This window comes from Rhinatrema bivittatum, chromosome 3 (assembly GCF_901001135.1).
Source record: "Rhinatrema bivittatum chromosome 3, aRhiBiv1.1, whole genome shotgun sequence".
In the NCBI taxonomy this organism is placed as follows: Eukaryota; Metazoa; Chordata; class Amphibia; order Gymnophiona; family Rhinatrematidae; genus Rhinatrema; species Rhinatrema bivittatum.
The window spans coordinates 261,724,616-261,752,033 of record NC_042617.1 but is presented as its reverse complement, the minus strand read 5'-3'; the positions used below and the strand labels follow the sequence as shown (position 1 = coordinate 261,752,033).

At 44.2% G+C, this 27,418-nt stretch overlaps 1 protein-coding gene across 1 annotated transcript in view; it reads left to right on the top strand.

The window, feature by feature from the left end:
• Window positions 1-27,418, top strand: part of THEMIS (thymocyte selection associated) — a 176,129-nt gene that overhangs the window by 89,897 nt on the left and 58,814 nt on the right. The window lies entirely within an intron of this gene.

The window sequence follows — 27,418 nt, the reverse complement described above, 5'->3', positions numbered from 1 at the left end:
ATTGTTTTTATTATGCATGTTACTGTTTAACATACACTGTTCTGATATTTCAATAACTCTTTCAGGAAGTTTTCTTGGGGAAAAACAATTTTCAGAACCATTTACGTGGGCAAATAGCAATTTATATGTGTAAATTGATTATCTGAAAATCATCCTGCCTCAATGTGGCTAAAGTTTTCTTATCCGTAAGTTCTCTGAAACTAGAACAAAAATGTGAACTGACAGTGATTTTCAGTAGCAATCCTCCAACTCTAGGCGAATTATGGATAAAAAGTATTTGCAGAGAAAAAATGATATCTCATCCCTGAAACTCTGGGTTTTTTTTTGTAATTTCAGGAAACATGTGTCAGGCTAGCCTGTATTTAGGCATAGGTAACAAGGAAACTGCCCTGGTGCAAAATTTTCATAGACGTTGGCGGGTTGTCGCTGCCTTGATTCTATCCAGGTCTGTTCCTGAAACTCTAGGGTTTTTTTTGTCATTTCAGGAAACATGTGTCAGGCTAGCCTGTATTTAGGCATAGGTAACAAGGAAACTGCCCTGGTGCAAAATTTTCATAGATGTTGGAGGGTTGTCGCTGCCTTGATTCTATCCAGGTCTGTTCCTGCTATGGTTATTTCAAAAAAATTCAGCATGGGGCCCTGAGAACCATCCTGCACCGACAGCTAGCTGCACCCCGCCCCTTGCACATGTTTCTATGGTAACAGAAAACCCATGCATGTTTCTGAGGGGCAGGGTGCTGCTGGGCCTGTCAGCGTGGGATAGTTCCTGGGCCATGTACTGAATTTTTTTTTTTTTTAACAAACTGCTGCTTTGGGCCAGTGCCAGGACTCTGAGGTGAGGGAAGGAAGAGTCCTTGTACTTCCGATAACCTGGGTGAGAGGAGGAGGGGAAAATCACCCTGCACCCCAGGAATATCCCCCTCCCCTTGTTTGCATATGTATTCCGGCTTATTTGAGTTACTATTCTGTTTTAGCTCCCTGTATTTTACCTCACTTGAAGCATATTCTTTGATGTGATAAGCAGTATATATGTGCAAATAAATAAATGAAGAGTAACAGATGCAGGTTATGGGTAAATAATCTAGCAGAGGAAATAATTTTCCCTCATCAAGCCATTGTTTAGGTTCAGAAAAACATAACTTGTGGTACAATGTCTTATTGTTCAGACACTGTTTCCCCAGGAGAAACAGGCAGTGAGTCGTAAATAAACCTAGACTCAGTTCCTACCTGCTCATGCTTTTATCTTGTAAATATATCTGAGCAAATAAAGCATCCAGATCCAAGTTATGTTTTCCGAAGTGAGACAAAATGATGTATACAGGAATGTACGCTGCAACTTTCTTGCACAAAACTTTATTTATAACCCATCTTACCCTGGAGCATCATCAGGGAATGCTCCTGTGAAAGTACATACATGCAGTTGTAGGGGATTATAGGGAACAGCACTTTGTGCAAGAAAGTAAAGCCATACAGTTCTGTATACAGTAATCCACTTTGAAGCGCTGAAAAAAAAGTGCAAGAAGTAGAATATAAATCTAAATAAAATAAATAAATAAAAATATTAGTTTGCCTGCTTGCAAAAAGAAAAAAAGTCCTGTAGCTGGATATCGTATTCTTCAGGTGAATAATATGTACCCAATACATGCTGGGAAATACTAGAATCCAAAAAAATAAAGTCCACATGCACATCTAACATGCTAAAGCCCTCATACTAGGCACTAACCAGCTTGACATAACAGTTAGCAAGCAGTGGCTATCTCCTATTTATTAATAGCAATTTATGGACTTCTCCAGGAACTTATCCAAACCTTTTTTAAACCCAGCTACACTAACTGCCTTAACTACACCCACTAGCAATCAATTTCAGAGCTTAATTGTGCATTGAGTGAAAAATAATTTTCTCTAATTTGTTTTAAAAGTGCTAATTGCTAACTTCATGAAGTGCCACCTAGTTCTAGTATTATCAAAAAGAATAAATAACCATTTCATATTTACCAGTTCAAGTCCTTTTATGATTTTGTAGACATCTATCGTATCCCTCCTCATTTGTCTCATCTCCAAGCTGAGCAGCCATAACCTCTTTAGCCTTTCCTCTTAGGGGAACTGTTCCATGCCACATACTTTATAAAGAATATGCAGAGACTGTTTTTTTCCAGCTGTCAACATGCATTGGGGCCGATGCAATACAGTGCGCTCAGCTGAGCGCACTAACCCACTCTTGGATGCGAGTTAAATAGGTGCTAATCCACTCCCTAATACAATAGGGGGATTAGTGCCTATTTAACGTGCAAATGCATGCGAATGAGGCTATTACTCATTCACTCCAAATGCAAAAAAATAAATGTTTGTCTCAGACGCACATTTATCGCTCAGATATTAACGCCTGCCTGGAGCAGGCGTTAATATCTGAGCGCACTGGAAAAAAGTACAGAAAAGCAGAAAAAACTGCTTTTCTGTACATTTTTTAAAGTTAAAAAAAAAAAGACAAAAAAAACTCTGCCGGCCACTTTGAAGACCGACGCCGATATGCTTGGCTTCTGTTTTCATAACTGCCCAGCTGCAGTAATGAAAACCGCTGCCGATAAAGTCGGCGTCGCTTTTCATAACTAACTGACTGCAGTTATGAAAGCCGACGCCGAGTTTATCGGCATCAGTGTTCATAACCGGCAGACCGCTGGTAACTGCGGGGTTGCTAGAGCGACCTCTTAATTTGTTTATTGCATGGCACCATGCGTGCACTAAGAAAGCGGGTGCTGACTTTATTGCATCGGCCCATTGTCTTTAGTAATAGAGAGCCAACAAAAAGCCAATTTTATGTATGTTGGCAAAAGGAGGGATGCAAATAAGAGATAAGAGCTTTAAAATCGGTGCAATACTTTTTTCTTTTGTCTGGAAAACAGAGATGTAAGAAGAAATATATAACCTAGGGAGGCAAGACATACGCTTGGCTCTTTCTTCCCGCTCTCTCAATAAAACAACCTACACTTTACGGCATTACAAAAGGCCGCAGTTTATTCTTCATAACCCTGTTCTCTGTAATACGTTGTTATCTGTAAACCAATATGATGTACCTACGAATACCGGTATAGAAAAGTTCTTAAATAAATAAATAACCCGAGCCCACACAACAACATTTTACGATTGTAACAATTATAACAATGCCCCCCCCCCCCTTTCTCCTCCTTCTTTGGTGCCTCTACCACCACGTACAATCCCTCCCCTTCCTTTCTTACTCCGCCTCGTCTCAGCGAGGGTAATCCGTGGCCTTGAGCTTCAGCCCCCTGCTCTCTGGCTGTCTTGTGTAGCAGCCCCCCCAACTACACGAGATGCCCCCCCTCCCCCAGGCCCTTTTAACAATGCATTATTGACAAATACAACTTGGGCTCGGGTTTCCACCACAAACAAGAACGACCAGGGTCATCCTTGTTGCCCCACTGCGGTCCTTTATTGTCCAACAATCACTTTTTCCAGTCCTTCCTGCAAGGCATTGTTGAACAGATCCATGTCCACCTCCGACAGGTGCACCCCATCTCCCCTAAACAGCCCCTCCTCCATGTCCCACGCCCACTCATGCCTGAGCCAAAACTCCCCTTGCATCATTACCCACCTACCTATTTGTCTGTTTAATTTCTTTACACCCCTCTCCACAAGGGCTCTTCCCTGCATTTCAATCGAACAATTATGTCCGACCATCCTACCCTAACTCTAGGCCACTTAATCATGACCCTCGCAAAGTCCTTCCTCATACATGCTACCAATTCTCTACACCAGCCCCTCCCTATATCATTGCCTCCTAAATGTATTAATATAATTTTTGGCACCCCCGAACTTCCACCAGCTCATGCAGGAAGGATAGCAACTCTGCCCATCTCATTCCCCATTTGCCAAACCATAAAATCCTCCAATTCCATCGCTCCAGGTGCAGATGCTCCCCGTAAGGTCTTCACGATGCCCGTCATTGTGCCCAGTGGATAAAGGAGTGACCCCCCTCAGCTCTGCAAGAGAAGAGAATCCAATTAATAACCCATATGGCCCGCACATCCCCCCTGCCCCCGGTTGCTTATTTTCTAACGTAGGATGTGAAGGCTTTGGACTTTCATCTCCCAATAGCTTTGATCCCAGCTTCTGACATGCCCCTTTCTGCTGCTGTACTCGCTGCCCCTATACAAAAGGAATGAGAAATGTAACGTTCCACCTCCCAACCAGTCTGCCCACTACCGTTTTCAAAACTTTTGTAAATTGAAAGCTGGTTAGCGGAGCACCATCTTCATGTACTAAGAAGGAGCCCGACACTTTGTGGCGCGCCCTTGCATAATCGTGTATAGACAGCACCAGGCACACCAATGCATTCTCAGCCGGGATTAACTTGATGACTTGACCCTTCCCCTTTTGATCAGTCTTTGATTTTTGCACATAAACCATAACCATGCCCTCCTGAATTCGCAACTGATGGACCATTAGTCCGGTGCCTGCCGCATTGGCCTTGGAACTCGCCACCAACTTGCTAATCCTTGTTGCCCCAAAGAAGGCCAATGAAAACGCCACCCTGAATAACAAAACTTCATAACTCTACCAACATACCAAGGCCAACTGTTCTGCAATGCGAATCAAGTCTGGATACTGGATGGGCCGCCTCTTGTCACCTTCACTTCCGCGATCCCGCTGCCATCCCCCTAGTACCCTCTTAATGATGAAGCTTACAGCCGGGTTCCCTCAACCTCTTAACTTCTGGAAAAATGAAAACCCCGCTACGTGATTTGACCGAAGACAAGGAATAACCATTGCCCTTTGTCCACAGTATAAATTGCATCACCAGCTCCTCCCTAACCGGCCCTCCTCTCCATCCTGCCGACTGTAGAAAATGAGTCACTACTCCTCTTCCCGCCACATAGGCCACCCAAGTGGCTGGGGCCACAGACCTCCTTATCTGTCTTCATTCTTCTTCCGACCTAGCCTCCAAAGGTGCTCCGGAAAATGCTTTGCCTTCAACTTCGCCTGCGGGGCCAACGCTCTGAAGATTTTCCATTTGAAGTGAGAGAGGAGGGCATCAGCGATCGTATTTTGAACTCCTGGGATATGTCTAGCTTTAATGCTAACATTCCTCTGCAAACACATACCTACTAACTTCCGTAACAGTGCAGAAACCTTCAAGCACTTTGCTGACAATCAGTTAATCACTTGCACCACCCCTAGATTATCACACCAGAATACCACTCGCTTGTTACTTAGCTTTTCCCCCAAAATCACTAACGCTGCTACAATGGGGAATAACTCCAAAAAGGTAATGTTTTTGGTAATACCCTCCGACACCCAGTCCTCCGGCCATGGCTCAGCACACCACTGTCCCTGAAAATAGACTTAGAAACCGGTGGACCCCGCTATATCAGAGAATAGCTCACTATCCTGATTCGATCATATAGAACCCATTAAAAGACTCCAAGAACACCTCCCAGACCCTTAATTCATCCTTAATCCTGTGCATCACCCTTATAAAATGATGCCTTTCAAGAATTCCCACTGTAGCCGCTGATAACCTCCGAATGAAAGCCCTCCCCATTGGAATGACCTGGCAGGCAAAATTTAGTGACCCGATCAAGGACTGCATTCGTCGCAAGGATACCGTGGTCGACCTCCTCACATCTTGCACTAACTTCCAAAACTTTTGTACTTTATCCCCCAGTAATCTCAACACCATTGCGCTAGAGCCCAGCTCAATGCCTAAAAAGGTCAACTGCGTGGACGGCCCTTCCGTTTTATCCGGCGCGATTGGCACACCTAACCATCTTGCCATCTCCATAAAACCTTCTAACTGATTCCCGGCATTGATTGGACTGACTGGCCCCCACAAACGAAAAATAGTCCAGGTAATGCTGCATGCTGTTGCAATGCATATGTTGCTTAGTGATCCATTGCAAAAAGGAGCTGAAGGCTTTGAAGTAAGCACATGATACTGCACAACCCATCGGTAAACAGCGATCTAGGAAATACTGCTCTTCGAAGGAAAACCCCAGTAATGGCACACTTACCGGATGTATAGGCAACAGCCGGTATGTGGACTTGATGTCCACCTTCGCCACCCATGCTCCCCGACCTGCTGTCCTCACCAAGTCTAACGCGGCATCGAATGAGGTGTACCACATTTAACATTAGCTCTTGGGAATGAAATCATTCACCGATGCACCTCGTGGGTAAGAAAGATTAAGGATTAGCCTGTATTTACCCGGTGTCTTCTTTGGGATGACAGCCAATGGAGATAGGTGTATCCTACGAAACAGTGGCTCCTCGAAAGGCCCCGCTATCCGTCCTAAGCTCAGCTCCGCCTGTAATTTTGCCCTTGCTACATCTGCTAACTTCACCACTGACCTTGTGTTTTTTACCCTCCCCCTGCCCCCCGGTTCCATGTAAGGGATCCTGAAGCCCTCCCGAAAACCGTAATACAGTAAAATTGCTGCCCTCTGATCCGGATAATGCCTTAACCGAGCCCGTAACTCCTCAACCACCACGTGTGAATCGGCCTTTGCCAACCAAACCTCACTGCTTGCCCCCCCCAATGTGGGGTTGCACTCTGACTTTGTGTGCACTTGGATGCTGGATGGGCTCCGCCACACGTGGCGCACGCATGTCGGAACTTGCAATCCGGTAACAAACAAGTGACCTTAAATCTCCAGCATACATCCAACGCTCCGACTGCCGCTTTGACCCCCATCCCTGCTTTAATATTACTCCCTGCAGTCCAAAAAGAGCTTGTCCCTCCTCCCCCGCTACCTGCATTTGAGCCCTGCGCCACTACTCCCTACCCCCTTTGTGCCAGCTGAGCTCTTGTTGGTCATCTGCATCAGCCACAGATGAATGTCCTGCGTACCCCATGACATATGGCGATTCCCTGCCATTTTATCCCTAAACTTCTCATCATAGTTGAGCCATGCCCAACCTTCGTAGTCCTTAAAAGCTCCTACTTTGCTATCTGTGTATGCCAATAAAGGCCTGTACTGTGCTGGCTCAAAGTGTCCCACTACACTAGCCAAACGCAAGAACCCCCTGACCCAATTCAAAATATTATTTGACACCTTGGGACCCGCTGCTCCTGCTTTTCCCTTTTTCTTACTTTTCTTTTTGTCCTTCCTTCCTCCCCTTCTGCCCTCCAATAATTTAAAAATATTAACGTACTTCTGCTTTCGAATATGCCTCCACAACTTCCTAGGTACTTCCTCCCATAGTTCCGTCAACGATGCTAATGCGGGATGCCCCATGTCCTGCCTAGGGCGCACTCCTAGCCCCACTCACCTATCTGCCTCCGATTCGCTTGAGGTGGATGTTGAAGACAATACCGAGCTGGTATCAGACCCAGAACTAGGCTGACGTGCCCTTTTTCTCTTTTTTTCCTTACCCACCCTCCTCTGTTCCCCTGTAAGCTCCAACTCACCAGCTCCTGCTGCCAAAAAACTGCCGCCCACCACCTCGGGTGCTCTGTCCAAAGCTGGCGAACCTCGATGCTCCCATCTTTCCATGGACTGCGTGAACACCCTCTCTCCCCAGGCCTCCTGCTGGGACGTGCCGGGATAAGCTGGACCCTCCCGATCTGTAGAAACAGAGACACACAGCCCGCAGAACTGCACCTGGACCTGTAATCCGGGTGTCCTCACGCACCCCGTCCCCTGCCACTGGCCGCTGAAACCCCCACTGGGGCTTCAGTACCCTCACCCTCTCCATCCTACCAGCCCTGGCAATGTGCGCCTGCTCTAGCACCGCTCGAATACACCCATCCCCATACCACATTGGCCAACCACCAAAACCTCTCCATCCCCAGTAACCCCTGCCCACCATTGAGAAGGGAGGGCTCCCTCTGGACTGCATACTGGACAGCTGAAAGAATCCCCCGTTGGTAGAGGAGGGAATCCGCTCAAACCTCTCTGTGACGCCCTGCTGCGTGCAGTGCTATGTCCTTCTGCACCGCCAGTCACTGAGTCACTGGGCACACTGCCTGTCAGTCCCGACGCCCGCCTTTTGCTTTTTTGGGAGGAGCAGCATGCACCTGTGCTACGGTGCGGAGTGTTGCCACGAGGGGGGATGCCTGCAGGTATATCACCCTGGGCCTGCCCCTCAACTGCGGATGCAACATGACCCCTGCCGCTTTTTCTGGGGAACTGGGGCTTTACCCTTGTTCCTACCGGGACTGGGTGCCCTCCCTGTGGGACACACCGCTGCCTCCCGGGTAGGTGGCGGGGGTCTGGAGGGGGGGGGGGGGATGAGGGCAAAGGAGGTAGGGGGGGAAGGGGGTGATAGGAAAATTTAACCCCCGAGGCATCCAGGGAAAGATCTGGGTAGCATTCTTCCCCAGGATTAGGGGGGAGGCAGGGGGGTGGGGGAGGGCCAACCTCAGGGCCACTCTCTCCCGACCTGGAAAGGGGGGAAATGGGCATGGTGGAACACTTGTCTTCGCTACGGAGAGGTCTGCGGAGGCTGGAGGATGCAGGCACCTGCCATGGGATCCAGATCTGCGGCTTCCTGCGGGGAGTAGAGCCGGGCAGCAGACTTGAGGATTTTTAGCAATCTCTCCATGAAGCTAGCACTTCCTGGAGCAACATGTCTGGTTGGCAGCTGGATGTTTCCATGCCCCTCAGAAGCAAGTCACCAACCACCACTATTTATTTATTTACATAATCTTATATACCGCTGATTCCCAAAAATGGTCCACTGCGGCTTACAACAATACATTCATAAATCATATTCACACCACAGACAAAGCTCATAGGTGCAGTAGTTGTTGAGCCTGAAGCTTTGGGATTTGCAAGTTTTGGTTCCTCCTCATCATGGAATGGTTTCTCCTCTGCTTCCGGGGCTGTATAGTGGTTGCTCAACACAAGGGCAATCAGAGTCAGAGTTGTAGGGTCTAATGGCTGTAATAATCCAGGTCCAATTATCACCTTGTGGTCCAGTTTCACCTTCTCATCTACTTGAATTTTCTATCTTTGACGCCTTGATAAGCATTTCATGGATGCAGTCCTCATTCTCCTGCATACTCCTAGGTCTCGCTACTCCCTCTTCTGAGTTCTGCCACCTGTTTCTAAAGAGGAGTTGTAACTTTATATGAGTTAATCTATGCATGTACCAGGCCAATTACCTGAGCATTTTCAAAATGAACTTGTGCATATGTAGTTCACTTTGAAAATGCTGGCTAAAGTCTGCATGTACATGTGACATGCAAACTTTAATGCTACCTGTAGTTATAAAACTACTCTTTTAAAGACCTAAATTTGTATACCCTGACATAGAGGAATGAAATGATAGAGACATTCCAATACCTCAAAAATTTAAATAATGCATAAAGTCAAGCATATTTTAGTGTAAAGTAAGCCTTGAACAAGTGATCAGGGTATGAAACTGAATAGGAGCAAATTCAGGAATTACATAAGAAAATATTTCTTCACAGAAAGCATGGCAAGTAGAAGAATAACTTCCTAAAGGAGGTGATGGAAGCAAAACAGTATTGAAATTCAAGAAAGAGTGGAAGAAGCTCAGAGGATCCTTAGTTGCTGAGAAGAGAAGATAAAGCTAGTGATCAGTATAGTCTGTGATATTGTGACAGGAAGGGAAACTGGGCATACTAGATGAGCTTTATGGCCTTTTATCTACCATCATATCCTATGTTGCTTCTAAACTTATGCACATTGATGGTAATTTTAAAATGAGTGAACATGAACCAATATATGTACGTATCGGCACGTGAGCAAAGAAACGCTGTAATTTTTAATTGAATGCACACTTACGTGCATATGTTGTAAAATTACACCAAGTGCACATAAGTATGCTCCTAATTTTAAGAGGTTACTCCAACACAGGTAGCGTGTATCTTCCATAGGACATTTTTGGCTTTTTCACGCATATGTAAGCAGATTTTAAAACATGCTTGCGCGAAGCATATTTCCAGTTTTACAATTAGCCCAACAGTTTGTCCAGGTAATATCGAGGTCTTTCAGACCCCTCGGTTCTTCATCCTGTATGCCACCCAGTTGACCTGGACCCTTCACCCTATTCTTTAAGCCCTAAAACTTGAAATCTACAGTCTTGACCCTCATCAGGATCAGCAGTAAAGTTAAACAGATATCTAGCCTATGCGCACTGCGGTTTTCGGTTTTAATATATGGACGTCTTGGCCTTGCCCCAGAATGCCCATGCCTAGCCCCTTTTCCGCCCTCTTATTCTTCACACGGGCATGGGTACATACATGCATATTTTGCGGCCTATTACAATCCATGTTGCTTGCGCGCAACCCACATACGTGCAGGTGTAGAAATTTTGGGGCGAGCAATGCTCATACCTGGGAACTTTTGACTTCCAGTCACCCTGAGATTACCATGGATTAGCGAGGGGGGGGGGGGGGGGCAACTGCACAGTGGGACTGGATGCTCACAAATTTGCTCTCATAAGCACTCTTACATATTCACACTTATTTTTACTTCTCATTCTCTCACATTCTCACATGTCCATTTATACCTTTACTTCTGCCATTCTCCCATCAACACACACTCACTCATGTCTCTCCCTCTTCCATACACACATGTCACTTTTACACCCATGCTCACTTGCACTCAGTTCTCTCCTACTCATCTACATAAACTCTCAGATCTCTTCTTCCTACACAAAAACACACTCACTCACTCACTCTCGCAGACATGCTCATTCATTCTCTCTCCCCCCTTTCAAAACAACTAGCAACAGCAGACTCTAACTTGGGCTCCTGGAGCAGCAGCAGCCTCTTCTTTCTCCTCCTGTGCTGCGGAGGTGGACGCTGCCTGTTTCATACTCCTCGTTTGATGCACAGGCAGGAAATCGCAATGTCGATTGGCCAAGGCACGGGCAAGTGGCTGGATACAGGAAACAGGCTGTGCAGGAGCAGGTGGTGTCACGAGGAAGCGGTTAAGAGTTAAAAAGGTCCAGAGATGGTAGAAATCACTATCGAGTTCCTCCTTTTTCAGCCGCGCAAGACCAATGACGTTCCTTTCTTCTTTCCGGGTCCATGCAGATTGGTTTTGCTGCAGCACCCGGAGATTTCCGGTATTGGCCCGGAGATCCGGTAATTCTTTTAGAATTCCGGAGTCTACGGGCCAAATTCGGAGAGTTCCCAGGTACGGCAATGCTTTTAAAATCGATATGAGTGCTTTTTACCCACATAAGAGGCTTTGAAAATTGCCCTCTTCAGTGGACCCTTTGCCAGGACCCTATGGGTCTGCTCCAGGGCAGACTTCTGATGAAGATAAAGGAATCCTTCACTTTCCACTGCTGCACATTTCTAGAGCTTTTTCAAAGAAAGGGGGAGCAAATAATGCAACCATTGTTTGAGTTTACTATAAACTGCCTACAAAGAAAAATTTAGAGAGAATGGTTTAAACAAACTGACAGAACAGATTGTGCAGACCTTGATTGGGATTGCAGAATATGAAACACTATAGGAATATTGGCAAAAGGTTACCTGTAAGCTGCACATTAAAAAAAAATTGCCTTTGCTCTTCTGTTGCAAAGTTGTCGAGTGGTAGTAATTTATAGAGTGATATCAAAACAGTGAACGATGACCACTAACAGGAAGCAACTGCTAAGCACAGCGCAGCAAAAAACCCCCAAAAAACCTCTTGCAGTTAAAATAACAAAACCCCATCCCCGACCCCCACCTATACTAACTTCCCATAAGACGTTGTTTCTCTTTGTTTAAACAGAGATTGGGTGTTTCTGCAGCCAGATGCAATGAAAAACAAGTTATTGGATTTTTTATTTTATTTTATTTTATTTGCTCCTACCCTTCCAAGCAATGGTGCTTTGGTTTCTATTCATGCTGCTGTTCATTAAGTTGAATCGGATTTCCTAGATCCTACCGATACAGTCACTCTCATATCTTTCCAGTTTACTTGCTCAAGTACTTCTTCAGCCCTGTCAGTGCAATGTGCTGTAAAATGCCTTCATTGTATACAGGCTGCCGAGGCCCAGGCACTTCGGTGCTTACAGCTGCCTATTTGATTTTACTTTTATTTCATCACCGCTCCTCCGAGCTTCAGTGACTCTGCTACCCAGTCAGTAGAACAGATTGCTAGCAATTCCCCCCTCCCCCCCCTGCATTATTATTTCACTGTGGCAGTGTGTTTCCAGTCATTTTCACATTTACCAAGCTGACTGGCAAAAGCCTGCATGATTGATATTGAAAAGCCTAAATCTGACAGTGCGAGCAACTTATGAGCGTAGGTGGATGTTTCTAGAGCATACCGTCTTCATAAAAGAATGCTAAAATAAGCAGTGTATGTTGGTGTTGTGTTGTCACGCAGGAAGTTAGGGGTAGAATGGCATTCACCGATGTGATTTCCAGTATAGAGAGAGTGCTGTGCTTCTGGCTGGCCATGCAGCACTGAACTCTCAAAAATGTTCTGGTGGATTGCAAATGATGAATGGAAAGAGGGATGCGATGATGTCAATCCAAGATGGCTGCTTAGGCCCAGAACTCTGGACCCACTAGGGAAAAAATTAACTTCCCCCCATCATGTTTTTCCTCAAACCTGCCTCCCTCCCCCAATGAGGCAGTTGGCACTTGAAAATATTTGTGCAGTCCTAAAAGAAGCTGGGTGGAAGTGTCAAGTAAAACTGTGGCATAGTTTAATAATCACATGATGGTGGCAGCTGGAGTTTGCGATGAAGATGGACCAGCAGATTAAAAATGGTGGCTCAGTGGCAGTGCTTTGCACTTCTGTGCAGAGGAACTGTGGTCAATTTCTGGGTCAGGCCTTCTGTTCCCCAAACTGGCTGCAGATGGGGACAAGGTGGGGGCAACGATAACAGAAAGTGAAGGAGCCCCAATCATCGTACAAGGGCAACAGTTTGTGGCCATATCTATGGCTCATGACTGCAGGATTTTGGAAGGAGCCCTGGTGCAATGCCCCTGACTGAGGGCTGTCACTACAGTGATTGGGCTAAGTGAGTTAGGAGGAGATACAAAATAAGAAAAAAAAAAATCCCTGGGTAATTGTGAATTGAAGGTTCATGGTGCCAGTTCCCAGTTTTGGTTCTGTTTGAACTGGAAGTGCAAAGAAGCAAAAAGAAACTGGTAGGAGTTCCCTCTCTCAAAATAAATCTGGATGGAAGAACTAAAAATTGAGATAAGGGTTATAAAAGAAGACCGTACTAGGTTTTATCAGAGAATTAAAAGCTGATGAAGCTGAGATTGGTGAGAAAGCGGGAGATCTGAAGAAACTGGCAGAGAAGCAAGTAGAGACAAACTGTTGTTGCATAAAATATTGAAAACGTTGGCGAGGGCCTCCATAGAGACTTGCAAGCTGATATAGAAAACCAAGAATGTCAGAACAACATAAAACTAAAAGGTACTCCAGAAGAAGCTGTGAAAGGTGATGTGATGGCCTTTGTAAAGTATTCATTTGCCTTAATTATAGGCCTAAAGGAAGGAGAATTTTCAAAATCTATCCTATTTACTGTGCACTACAACCAAACTTGGGATTGGAACATAGGACTCAGGACATTATGATCAGAATTTATTATTATTATGCAGTAAGAGATAAAATTACGCATATTATCTCAGGGACTGGAATCATTTCCAGATTTAAGGGAGTCTCTGATGAACATAAGCTACGAGTGTTGCTGTGAGAGCAACACTGGACGCTCCAGGAGCGGGGAGGAGTAGACCTTGCTCCCAGCTAGGGTTTTGGGGTACTGGGGTGGAGGCAGGAAGAGATGGCAGAAGAGAAGTGGGTGAGGAGGGAGGGCAAGGAGACAGGAGGGATCATGATAAAAAAAACAAACCCAAAAACACAAAAGGGGGGGAGGGGGGCCTGGGGCTGCTGCTGTAATTTTTTTTTTTATTTGCTGGGTTTCAGAGTAGAGGGACCGGGAGCTACTCAGGCAATTGTTAGTACATTTTTTCAGGGGTGGGGGCTGGGTATTCTGGCCTAAAGGCCCCAGATGGACAGAATCAAATCACGGTGAACCTAGAAGATGTGGTAGGCCTGATTGACAAACTGAAGAGTAGTAAATCACCTGGACCGGATGGTATACACCCCAGAGTTCTGAAGGAACTAAAAAATGAAATTTCAGACCTATTAGTAAAAATTTGTAACCTTTCATTAAAATCATCCATTGTACCTGCAGACTGGAGGATAGCAAATGTAACCCCAATATTTAAAAAGGGCTCCAGGGGAGATCTGGGAAACTCCAGACCGGTTAGCCTGACTTCAGTGCCAAGAAAAATAGTGGAAAGTGTTCTAAACATCAAAATCACAGAACATACAGAAAGACATGGTTTAATGGAACAAAGTCAGCATGGCTTTACCCAGGGCAAGTCTTGCCTCACAAATCTGCTTCACTTTTTTGAAGGAGTTAATAAACATGTGGATAAAGGTGAACCGGTAGATATAGTATACTTGGATTTTCAGAAGGCTTTTGACAAAATTCCTCATGAGAGGCTTCTAGGAAAAGTAAAAAGTCATGGGATAGGTGGCGATGTCCTTTCGTGGATTGCAAACTGGCTAAAAGACAGGAAACAGATGAAACAAAGTTTGCACATCAGAAGGGCCCTCATATTTGCTCCTGGTAGTTGTATTGGCAGCTGGGAAGGCAGAGGAAAAATAACCTGCATTCTTTTGAAAATGACAATTATGCATGTAACTTTATCCTAGACTAGGGATGCTATGAGTCCGGGTTCAGGTCCGGACAAGGAGGAAGATTTCTCTTCCAGGGCCCCTGGCATTGTCTATCACCACGTGAGGGAGTCTTATAGGAAACTCCCTCAGACTATCTTAAGGGACCCGGGCACGGCTGTCTCGTCCAGTCCTCCTTAAGATCCAGACTCACAGGGACTCCTGGATGAAGGGTGGAGTCCCTCACCAGAGTATAAGAGCTCAGGGCCTAGAAGAGTTAAACAGGCCCTGGGGAGCAGGCAGAGACCCATTGTATGCTAAGATCTGTCGTGCTTAAGGACTGTATGTTACCTGAATCTAAGGTGAGCTGCATTGAAAGACCAAATGGCCCATCCGACCTGCCCAGCAAGCTCCCATACTTACATACAAGAGGGCGAGATGGGCTAATCGGGATTTGTTGTTACAAACAAGACCGAAAGAGGTAAATGACAGGATGGTGTGTGTACTGCCATTCACATCCCACACGCAACAATTAAAAAAGAGCATTTTGAAACATTGGGACATGCTACAGGTACACCCCATTTTTCAAGAAAAACCTATGTTTGCATTAACTAGGGCTAAAAACTTAAAGGATTTTGTTGTTCACTCTCACTTACTACCAGCCACGACACAAGAAACGGCACATGAAGCAGGACAAGTATCTTATAAATGCAGTGTATGTACGTATATGTACATTGGCACACAATTAGAAATACTGGGACGGAAGACATATTATCTAAAGGGCCATTACACGTGTGAGTCAGCCAATGTGATATACGCATTATGGTGCCCATGTAATAAGGTCTGTATAGGGAAGACCACACGGAAGATCAAGTCAAGGATACAGGAACATTTAAGTCGCCTGAAACATCAAACAAATGGAGCGCCACTAGCAGGACATCAGGCACAAGAATTGACAGTGGCAGTGATTTTTCAGATGCATCAACATCTGCGAGGGGGAGATTTGAACTTAAAAGTCCTACAGATGGAACAACGTTTTATCTATACATGGGACACAGTTGTCCCGCAAGGACTTAATCGAGAAATAGAGTGGTCCATTTTTTAGTATAGGGGTGGAAATATATACAAACAAAGTACTCCCCCGAATAAACAGAGAATAGGCCACAAAGAGCATCAGAAATGTATCCAATGTTAGGCATCCATATAATAGATGCAAAGGCATGATGTGTGATATTCTAAAGGATGGCACAAGATGCGACAAAACAAGTAGTCAAAGAATAAGCAGGTACTTTGGATCAGTAAGTGTCTAGGAGTACGGGGTAGTTCCTCGAATAAGAGAGAAAGCCCCCGGGGATGGGGGAGAAATAAGAGATAGTAGACACCGCGGCACCAGGACAATATAACCTTTGGGAGCTACTTAGACAACGGACATTAGGGTAAGGAGTGGGACATTTCTCGATACACATAAAGAAAACGGGGTTATGAATGCATCACCAGAATGAGGAAAATCCGCAACAGGAGCAGGGGCGAATACAGGAACATTGTAACAAATCATGAGCATGATAAATGCAAAAGTACAGGACATCATTGCCGAGGTTTTTTGAAACAACCACCACCTCATGCAAGGAGGTTTACAGAAGAAATTATGGATCAAGGGAAACAATATGAGACGGGCGGGCAGATATTACCATCGGGAGTAGGGCAATGATATAATAAAGTAGTACGGAGGATAGTAAAGATAGGTCTCTATTAGGTCGGGTTCATATGAAGCATATTCGCTATAATTGAAAATCAGGTTTCCATGAGGTCCACAGATACATATGGGGGGCCCACTCGATAGGTCTCCATCAGGTCCGAGTGTAAACACAATCAGCCACTGCAGAATCGCGGGCATAAAAAAAAAAAAAAAGGATTTCTTTAAATATGCAAATAGAGAAATGCTGTACAGACACACAGGGATTGAAGAATTAAATAATAAAGTATATACAAAATTAAATCAAAATAGGGACCGGTACAAATGAGCTATCAAAGTTTTAGCAGGTGACAGCGCGCACCATCGTGAACAGTAAGCACCCTAGGGTGCTCCCAGTCTCATCCTGGAAAGGCCAATGGGGATTGGCCAGGGGAAGAGTTAAAAACAGCTGAATAGAGAGAGACGCCAGAACACAGGATGAAGGCGCCTCTCACATAAACGTTGTTACATATTACAAACAGTGAGTATATATATAAACCTAAAAAGTGGTGGGAATTAAATTTTATTAACTGTTTTAAAGTAAGTTGTTTTGAGAATATGGTTTACATACTCCGTTTTGACTATTGTTGTCTTTTTAAGAAAATTGATGTGCTTCATTAAGTATGGACCAGAGTTTCGGACACATTACAATTTGCCCCCGCGACCCCTGAAGCAGGCAGTACGCTGCCGAAACATGGCCAATGTCGGGCGGGCGGATCCGGACCCACGTGAGTGGTATTAAGTGATTAATAGCCTTTAAACCTTTAGACAAATACCAACAAAGAAATGATAAATATTAGGTGGGTCGGATAAAACGCCGGAGTAGAGAGAAAATAAGGAAGCACAGAAAACAAAAAAAATCCAAAAAATATAAAAAAAGCAGTTTGAAATAAAATAATTGAAGAATAAATTAAGGTGGCCGAGTAACAGGACAACCACATAAAAGGGTTGTCCTAGGGAAAAGCCACCGCACATTTGACCACGTATTTAGGAGTTCCCTTAACGTTGGATTGTTGATGGTTTCCCAAAATAAAGCAGGGCCCCCCTTATGTTGCTCAGTGTTACGCTCATATTCTTGCCATCAAGACTGTAGAAACTGTGGGAAAGCCTTGTCCTGAAAAAGCCAAGGTGGCATCCTCCAGTTTGTGAAATCACGCTGTGGATTGGGCCCTCAAAGGATACAAGAAACCAGTCAGTGACCAGAAATGAGCAGATTCAATTTCTGTCTCCACTAATTGGGAAAATATTGTTTCTGGTATTAGCATATAGTCCAACCTAGATTTAGAATCACATGCCCTTGCATGGTAGGTAAAGTCCTCCCCCCTGGGATGTAATACCCGCCAGCAATTTAGCAGTCACAAGGTATTGCACAAAAAAGGGATACCTTTAGCCTCCGGGTGCATAGATCCTGCTGGCAATCTATCCAAAAGTGGGTCTGCCACACAATTAAAGTCCCTTCTTAATACTATGGGTGCTCCACCCAGGGCAAAAATTTGGGACATGAGTTCAGTAAAAAAGGCATGGTCGTAATTATTGGGTCTATAAATAGAAACTATTATGTACGGCTTCCCAAAAAGCAGACCTCGGACCAGTACCTATCGCCCAGAAGAATCAATCACCGAGGTTTGCAGCTGGAATGAAACCGACTTATGGATTAAGATGGCTACGCCGCAACTGTGAGAGAAGCCTACAGTGGCAAATACCTGGGTTATACTTCATCGTTTAATTTGAGGAGTTCTGAATGGGACAGATGCGTTTCCTGTAATAACATTATGGAATCTTTTAATCTGTTTAAGTGAGAAAAAACTTTTTCATGTTTTATCGGGGTTCCCAAGCCCGTAACATTCCAAGTAAGGAATTTAACCCGGCTCCCCATTTTCAACTTGTCTTGCTATGACCTGAGGGCAAGCTCTATCCCCCACCAGGAAGATCCCATGCGCATGTGGTGCTATGCGCTGCAATAAAAGAAAGAGCCCTCCTGATATAAGCATGATGCATATTTAAATGTCTTCTATGTGAGCAGATAAGTGAGTTTATAACCTCTAGCCTTGTTCCTGAGCTAATCCCCCCTCAATCTTCCCAACTTCCCCACCCCTCCCCCACACCCCTCCCCTCACCAATTTGAACAACCCTCTTCCATGAGAGAGTACTGGAGCCCCAGATGTGCATGAGTGCTCTCCCTCTACACACAAAATAAAGCTGGGCGAGGGGAAACAGGCCTACGATCCCCCCTTTAACTGCTATGAGCAATAACCAAAGATGATGAAGCTGGCAGGAAATCCAGGACCTGAACAGCATACCTTCTGTTAGATAATGAAACAAAACACCAAATTATTGAAACCCCCCACCCCCCGCAAACCTCAAGCAACCTTGAGACACTAGTAAAGTTAGCCAGATAACCAGTTCAACACACAACGTCAGATAAACATGTCAGCCGCTGTCTCGGGCACAGCAGCAAGCTTTCCAGTTTAGAATATTAAAGGTGCCTGTTGGCTTCATATGTCTTAGCTGTGTCAGGTTTACTTCACCACTTCTACCAATTGAGTTGATGATATGTATAAAGTCTGAACAGCTTCAACCAACAAGGATATTCCAAAATCTTATCACACAGGTGTGGGAACAAAAGCGCAGCTCCTCATCTTCAAGTTGTGACTGGTTCGCCATCTTGAGTAGGCAAAGTTTGCAGGAGCGTCTTTGCTTCTTGTATTGAATCGCACCATTTAAAACCCTGATTGGTCCCTATTTTCAGTTTTGCTGGATAAAGTAATGCAAACGCAACTGGCGTTTTACAAGGTCAGCACAGATCGGCCCAAAAGCTTTGCGTTTGGCAGACACACTCGTGGAAAAATCTTGAAAAATCATAATCCATCTTTCATCGTAAAAGAGCTCCTTGCGCTTGCGATATTCTTGCATAATGCACACCTTAGGGGCAAAGTTCAAAATTTTCGCGAATATGTTCCGGGCACTGCACCTACCCTGTGCACTCGTTCAAACTGCAGGAGGTTCTTTCAGGTCCACAGGCCAAGCTCAGTGGGAAGCCATTGCTTTAAAATATCATGCAATTTCCCGTCGGAGATGTTGTCGGCAAAGCCCAGGAACCGCAAATTGGAGCGCCGAGAGCGATTCCCCAGATCATTAAGTTTCAGCTCTTGGGCTCCTCTAATATTTCCACTTTCGCTGTCAGCGCAAGCAATGACTAGCAAATGACCTTCGATGTTATCAAAGCGGGTCTGGAAATCCGTTATGGAGTTTTTTAACCTCTGCAATTTGAGCTGATAAGTCATCAAAACGGTTTGATAAAGCTGCAACTACTGCGCTGGTCAGGTCAGGTATAGCTGCCTCGTTAAGGGTGACTTGCGATGACTCCTTGGTGGTGGCCATGTTCCCCTCTGCGATACTAGGCCTCTCCGTTTCTTTCTTCTCAGTCCGAGTAGACCTACCTGAACGGTGTCCCCCCAGCACTGTCCGGTAAGTTGTGTACCTCGTTACCAAAGTTTTAGCATACCAAAAAGGGAGGCTAGGATCCGGATGTTACTGGATCGGGAGGGAGGGCACCCAGAGCCTCAGGAAAGATGACCTTCCCTGATCACCATATCACATGGTCTCCCAGAGAGGTAATATTTACATTTAAAAAATAAATGGGAGTGGGCAATGGGGTGTGCAGCCTGGCAGGGCCACAGGACCATGACTAAGATCTTGAGGAGGGTGGCAGGAATCTGGCTGCAGCCCTGGAAGGCACTTTAAAAACATATTGACCGTGCCTGGTTAAGTTGCAGGTTTTCATACAAGGCTGGATATCTCAATAGGATAACCAATTATATTCATATATAGCCAATTAGGTTTTTAATTTATCAAGCTATATGTAGCTGGATGACTTTTAGGCGAGCATATTCAGTGGGACGTTTATCTCGCTGAGTATCCGGGCCAAGTTATTCTGCTACCTTTAGCCAGGTAACTTATTCACTTACCAGTTTACTGAATATGGACCTCAATAATATTACAGTCCAATGGGCTAGCACTAGATTAGATTAGATTACCAAAGCGATGTAACAGGATATTGTAAGGGCCACTGAGTGGATCAACCTGGAGCTATTCTGCACATGGAGGACTTTACGAACATTTACAGTGACTTTAATTATGATGATGGTGGTGTGTTGGCTTTCTTCTGTGCTACCTGGAATTAGAAAGTTGTTTCAGCACTTGAGAAAATATTTTAGCTAGTCATTGCAAAAAATGTGTTCTTTTTTTTTTTTTTTTTTTTTTTTTACAATACATGCGAATTGAATTACTTACTTCTCAGCAGCCTCAGGGCTTTCTATTTCAGAGCCATTTTAGGTGTTTGTTGGAATAGCATTTCCAGCAAGCTTGGAATGCAGTATTCCGAGTGTATACCTTATTGATTGTAAGTTGTCATCTATGTTACTTAGGACCCAATTTACTAAGCTTTTATCTTATAGACACTAAATGGGAAAAAAGCCTTAGTAAATCAGGTTCTTAATCTTGTGTAGGCTCAACATAAACTGCAACTCACTTGTGACTTCTGTTAAAGTCACATCCTGCCTTGTAATCATATTTTCCCCAAATTCCAAACAGTTTTGTATTTAATACAAAATGGAAGTCATTTTTGGGATTTGGTTCATTTATAGGTAAATTTAAAAGGAGCACGCGTGCATTCTTTAAAGCGTGTATTGGGCATGCGAGCAAAGATATGCTTAATTTGATATCAAGCGTGCAAGTACACACATATTTAAAATATACTTGCCACGCGTATGTGTGCAGCCTTTATGCACGCACTCGCACAAGTGACTATATGGGGGGAGGGAGAGAGAGAACCTCTGTAGAGAGACAATCTGACACTCTATATCTCCCACTGTAAGAGGGGCACGTTTAACTCAGGGTGGGTTTTGGGGGGCGGGGTTACAAGGGTCTACAGACCATTGCGCCCTAGGCAGACCAATTTAACACTGCCCACCCCAAACCCACCCTGAGTTGAAAGTGCCCCTCTTACAGTGGGAGATATATAGAGTGTCAAATTGTTTCTCTGTCTGTCTGTCTCTCTCCTCTTCCCTTCCCCATCCGGTGTTCAGGATCCCTCTGGCCCAAAATCTCCAGACTTGTGCCTCATCAGGACCAATAGTAAAGTTACGCAGGTAACATGGTGTGCGTTACCATGTTCAGCCTTGCAAAATTTGGGGGGTTGCATGCATAAGTCTTGGCCCCATCCCAGAATGCCCAGGCCCCTCCCCTTTTCTGTTTCCTTATTCTTCACGCATGCACAGGTATATAAGTGCGTACTTCCTGGCTTCTTAACATTTGCATTGCTTGCGCATGGCCCACAAATGCTTTTAAAATCTACCTGTTGATGTTTATTTAAGTTCAGTTTGTTTGCCGAACCAACATAAGCATTAAATTAAATGTAACCCCCTCTTGGTTTGAGAGTCCTTAGTGCAGGAGTCACAGCAAATCCCAGTGTCAGTCTTGCTGTCCCGGACTTCTAATCTTGTTCTCATTCATCAGATTTTGGACCCTGAGTGTTGGGGAGAAGGATCAAGCATCCAGGGCCCTAAATGATATGTATGGTCAACCAACAGAGTCTCTTTATCACTCCACTCCTCACTTTCACCGTCCCAATTTGTACCCCCTTATGGGAATAACTTTAAAATATACGTGAGTGCACCCATGTACATAGTTACATGGACACGTGTACATGCACACATATTTTACTCAGTCAGTATATGGCTGTAAAGAATTCTATTCTGACTTACACCCGATAAATAGTAAATGTAAATATGCACAAGTAACAGCCATATGTGCGTTGCTTTTGCTGGTTTCAAAAGAGCACCTTTGTTAGCCTCATCCTGCAACACCCCTGGCTTGCCCCAGCCCACTCCTATTTTATACGAGCACATTTATTAACACACCGTGTGTAAGTTTGTGGTTTATAAGATAGCACTTACGTGAATATGCACTACTTGCACGAGCATGTGCTCATTTTCAAAATTCACCTTTTAGGTCTCTCTTCATACCAGTTCTCAAGCAGGAGGCAATGAGAATCAGGGAGTAGACTGAGAGTCGTGTTCAAACACAAAATGCTTACTGCAACTTAAAATCCATGGAAGAATAGCAAAAATCATCATCATAAAAAATAAAATAACTCCCAGTATTACAGTCTCTATATCTGTCTCCAAATTTGAATCAGTGTCCTGTCCCCAGTGGTTAAGAAAGGGCAATAGTGCATCAAGTGATGGGGTAGGAAGGTGAAGGCCTAAACAATTCCTTCCCTCAAAAATAGGAAAAGCCAGTACTTCTTCTGCCAAACTAGAATCTCTTTTCAGAGTCCTGCCAGCCTACTTGACTGCAATCCCCGTTCTACTCCTTCCAGGAAGATGGGATTGCCTGCCAACATTGGGCAGGTCAATGAAAAAACAAAACCTCCTCTCTATAAGGCAGAAATCTCTTTTCTACTCTTTTCTATGCAGGAATCATATCCCCTCCTGATCTGTGAGAGCACAAAAGATAGGATTTCTCCCTGTTATCCCACTCTGCAGGCTGTGGGGCTTATGGGGATCATTAAAAAAACCCCCAAAAAACCCAGCTCCAGTCTTCCCAAAATCAAAACTACAGAACAGTGCTCATGTTCAGCCCAGCTTATAAAGGGGAGCTCAGCCAATCTCTTAGGAATGGTCTAAAAATGCTGACCACCTCCCCAAACGGAGGCCTTTAAGGACATGTAGTGCTCTTTACATTAAAAAAAACAACTCAAAAAGAAAGGTATCACCCTATCCTCTTACCTCTATGTGGCTCTCTGAGGATGAAAGTGGCAAGAGTGATCCCCAATTGCTCCTGCCCTGCTGGGTGAAGTTAAAAAATGGCTCTGGCATTAGGGCCGGCTAGTGCCAACTTGCTTTATGGCTGTAAAATAATATGGGGATTACTAATGCTAGCTGTGCTGTTTTTCTGGTCTAGCCTCCGATTGGCCACAAATCCTAATAGTAACGTGTTCTGATTGGTTGAATTCTTTAGGCGCCAAATTGTGTTGTTCTTTAAATGCCGAGCAGTGCCGGCGTTACACGCTCTCCTTGCATGAAACTATACTAAGACGCTAAGGTTTAAAGGTACGTTCCGTGGCGATTTTGATAGACACCCAACCGGGGCAAACAGGAGTATTTATTAGGAATAGTTTAGTGATACATGGATTAAACTTTAAAACTTGTTAATTTGCTTAAAAAATATATTACTGATGATATTCATTTGCATTGAATTTTTATGTTACAATCCTAATAAGTTTTAAAACAGTTTTTGGCTGTAGTATTAATTTCTGATGCACACCCGACCGGCTTTTACAGTAACCTTTTGATTTATTTAAATTCGCTTAGCTTGCCACGAACGTTACCTTGGAATGGTGTATTATTATTCACCAATCATCATTTTTCTTTATTTGTGCATTACTTTTTTTGTGTTAATAACAAAATTCACGAATTATCGATACTGTATACGTATATAGGGGTTTAATCTTTATTTTATTGAAATTTGAGTGCCCATATTGTAAAAATGGTTTGGCGCTAAATATATTTTTCTGTCCATTTAAAAGCCGCGGTCTGTAAACACTGTTTGTGCTTCTCCGCGGATTAGAAATAGAATTCAGTATAGAATTCCTTATACATACATTATGTTGAAATTGATGATATTTATGGGATCCTTTTTCTGTATTATGTCCCGTGTTTATTTGATTCGAATTGTTTTGTTTTGTTTATAGCTTTGAATACCGCCAAAAACTATTGTCCCTCCTGACGCAGCCGCGTTTGGCGAAACACGGGTCCGTGTCGGGGAACCCCTTGGTTTTCAACAATTGTGCCTTCTAAGCAATGGAGTATGCCGTGATAATGAATTAAAGAATCTTTCTTATGAAATTTGAAGTATGGGACTGATTTCATATTTCTGCATTTCCCCTGATGCTTGGATAATATAATTGGAGTGCAGTGCTCGCTCCTCCTCTGTGTTTGTAAAATAATATGACCATATAGCAATATGGACATAAAAAACCTAGGGGCCAATATTAAAATCTATCCAAATATGTAAGTTAGCCATATAAGACATATCCAGTTAACTTACATGGGATATTATTCAGTGGCACGGCAATGCCGTTGAATATACCTGAATAAGTATTACAGTTACCCGGATAAGCTAACTTGCAAAGGCTTCTATATGCACGTATGTGACCCCTTTATAAAATACGGATTGTGAGCGGTTGTGTCACATGTATACATATACGTGCATTTTTGCATGTGTAAGCTTTTGAAAATTCATTTCCTCGGATTAATTCTGTGAGTCAATAAAGTTTGCTTGCATGTGTTAGAATTATGAATTTACAAAAGTCACTTTCTTGATCTGAGAAGGTGAGAGGAGAGATTCCTGGACAAACTAGTCACTAGTTTGGCTCCCACCCACCCCTTCAGATATTTTTGTTATATAGATTACTAGTGAAAAATTGCTCGGATTGTCTGATCCACAAGAGATATAAATGTTAAAAGTGAATAAAAGTGACAATGATATATATTTCATTTTATTAAATAATTATCAGAAAGCGTAGAGAAACTTGGAGAGCCTCTCTATAAACTGCAAGTTCTATATTCAGTCACTAACAGGATTGCAAAGGTGGCTGGATAAACTTAACCGGTTAACTTTGGAGGTATATTTAATAGTGCAGCCACACTATTGAGTATAGTTGGCTAACTTTAGGACAGCTCTTTGGCTCAACCTGACTTAGCCGGCTAAGATCTAGATGCACTAAGTCAAGATGTTTTGTTTTGGTTTTTTTGCAGGAGGGGTCCCACTATTGTGGAAGAGCCCTTCTCCTGAAAAAAATATTGCAGCTATATCGCCGCGTTATTTTGTCTCAAGGCAAAACAATGCAGCATCGGCCCTTTAGGAGCGATGGTGGCCCAACCTCATAAGGCTGCCTTCACCTTAAAGGGGCAGCCCCGGGATGAGCAGGAGGTCAGCTTTGACTTCCGCACACTTTTTTCTTTTAGGAGTGGCTTTCTTTTTTGGCCCAGTAAATCTAATATGGGAGCCTTGGGACCCCACATTAGGTTACCATTTCCTCAGAAGGCATTGTTAATGCGGCCGACAAGTTTCCTAGTCAGCCGCATTAAGTTAATTCACATTAGACTGCCTATTAATACAAATTGCATGTAAAGCAGTTCATTGTAATAGGGGAAGGAATCTGGGCAGGGCTATTCAAAATATCACTTATATCACATGATATTGCCACAATAAGGTGATGTCGTGCAATAAAAAGCATATATGGCATGAAATACACTGTTTACCACGTGGCTTGATGCTTCTCCCAGTATGTTAGCCAGCTAACTTTGAATATCGGAATTAGCCACAGATAACTAAGCCAGCTACCTCAACTTCTCCCAGTTATGCCTCTGAAATGACCCTGAGGGAGATTCATTAAGTAGCGATAGTTTATCACAGGAGGGGGCCAAATATCAAGGGGGGGGGCATCTATGCAATATTTGGCCCCTCCCCAACAAATATTCCAGGTATATCTTGTGGTAAAAATCCATGAGACAAAACAGTGTGGCAGAAGCCATGGCAAAGCACGATGGCAGCCCTCCATGGCTGGGCCGCCATTGCTTAAAGGCTTGAAAAATAGCCCTTGTGGTCTAGTGGGCGACAGATGGTTCCCCACCCCTACTCCATAACCCACCAGTACCTTGAAAAAAACTTTTTTGATGCTAAGTGGAGGGCCCGGGGCACCTTCAAGCCCTGGGCCTGGTTGATGCCATTTTTCAAAATAGGCCTTGTCCCTATCACGTGATAAGGGTAAGGTCATGGGATAGACTTAGGTCGTTACCAGGGTCACATTTTTTTTTTGGGAGGGGTGGCTGCCTTATACACCAGGGATTTACATATATTTGGAAGAGGGGTTAGGGATGGTCTGGGGGAGCTATGACATGGGACCCTTTTTTTGAGTTTTAGGGGAGGTGGTGGGGAAGAGAGTGGGTCATCGCTGCATGTGTGGCATTGATTATTTTTTAATTCGAGGGCCAGTACCGCCTTGCTGTGGGATGGGTGGTTGTTGCCATCAACCCTCAATATGATTTTTTGCCTGGGGGGTGTCATTCTGTGAGGAATGATGAATCCAGGCCTAAGGGTCTGATTTACTAAGGCTTTTCTCCGATTCTCTGTCTGAGAAAAATTGCCTAGTAAATCAAGCTCTAGCAGCTAGATTTACCAAGCCACATTACGACAATATCACACGTTAAACAGCATATAACCTGCATTGAATGCTGTTTATTGCCTGATATTGTACAATATTTACAATGTGTTCTCCTCCCTATGGAAATATGCTGCTTTGTGTGTATTTGCATGCATAAAATTGCCTAATGCATATTATATTAATGCATTTCAAGGGAAGTGTAGTTAACCCATCGCAGGGATATTGGGACACTAATAAGCTTCCTGATGCCGCTTCAATATTAGTTAAAGGGCCAAATGGCCCAAATCTACCCCTCAAAAAACTAAGAAAAGTCCCTGGGGGTCTTTCGCGATCCCTGTCTATCCCTCCTTGCACCTGTAGAGAAGGCAGCAACCCCCACAAGTAAAAAACAAAGAAGTTTTAAAATGTGTGACAATGGCATGCCCCCCTTCCCTAGCCCCTCCCCTATGAATACAACACAATTCTCCACTTCAGGAAAATGCCCCCCTTCAAAGACCCTCCCAGCATCAACTCTGCTCAGCCCCCTTCACCCTGCTACAAATACATTCATATCCATGGGATTTAGTGGTTGATCCTAGCCTTCCCCACCCTAAACTGAAAAAAGATCCTATGATCTGGGGAGGGGAAGCAGCTGGACTCCCACCCCCAAGCACCCCATACCTCCATATTTCAGCATTGGGGGTTCAGTGGGCACCTGGAGCTCCTCTAGTTTCAGGACTGGTTGACACCATATTTCCATCATGCGGTTTCTGATGGGTCATTTCCCCTACCATGTGAGACTTCCTCTAGAAGAAAATCTCCCTAGTTCTCTTTTCTCAAATTCATCTT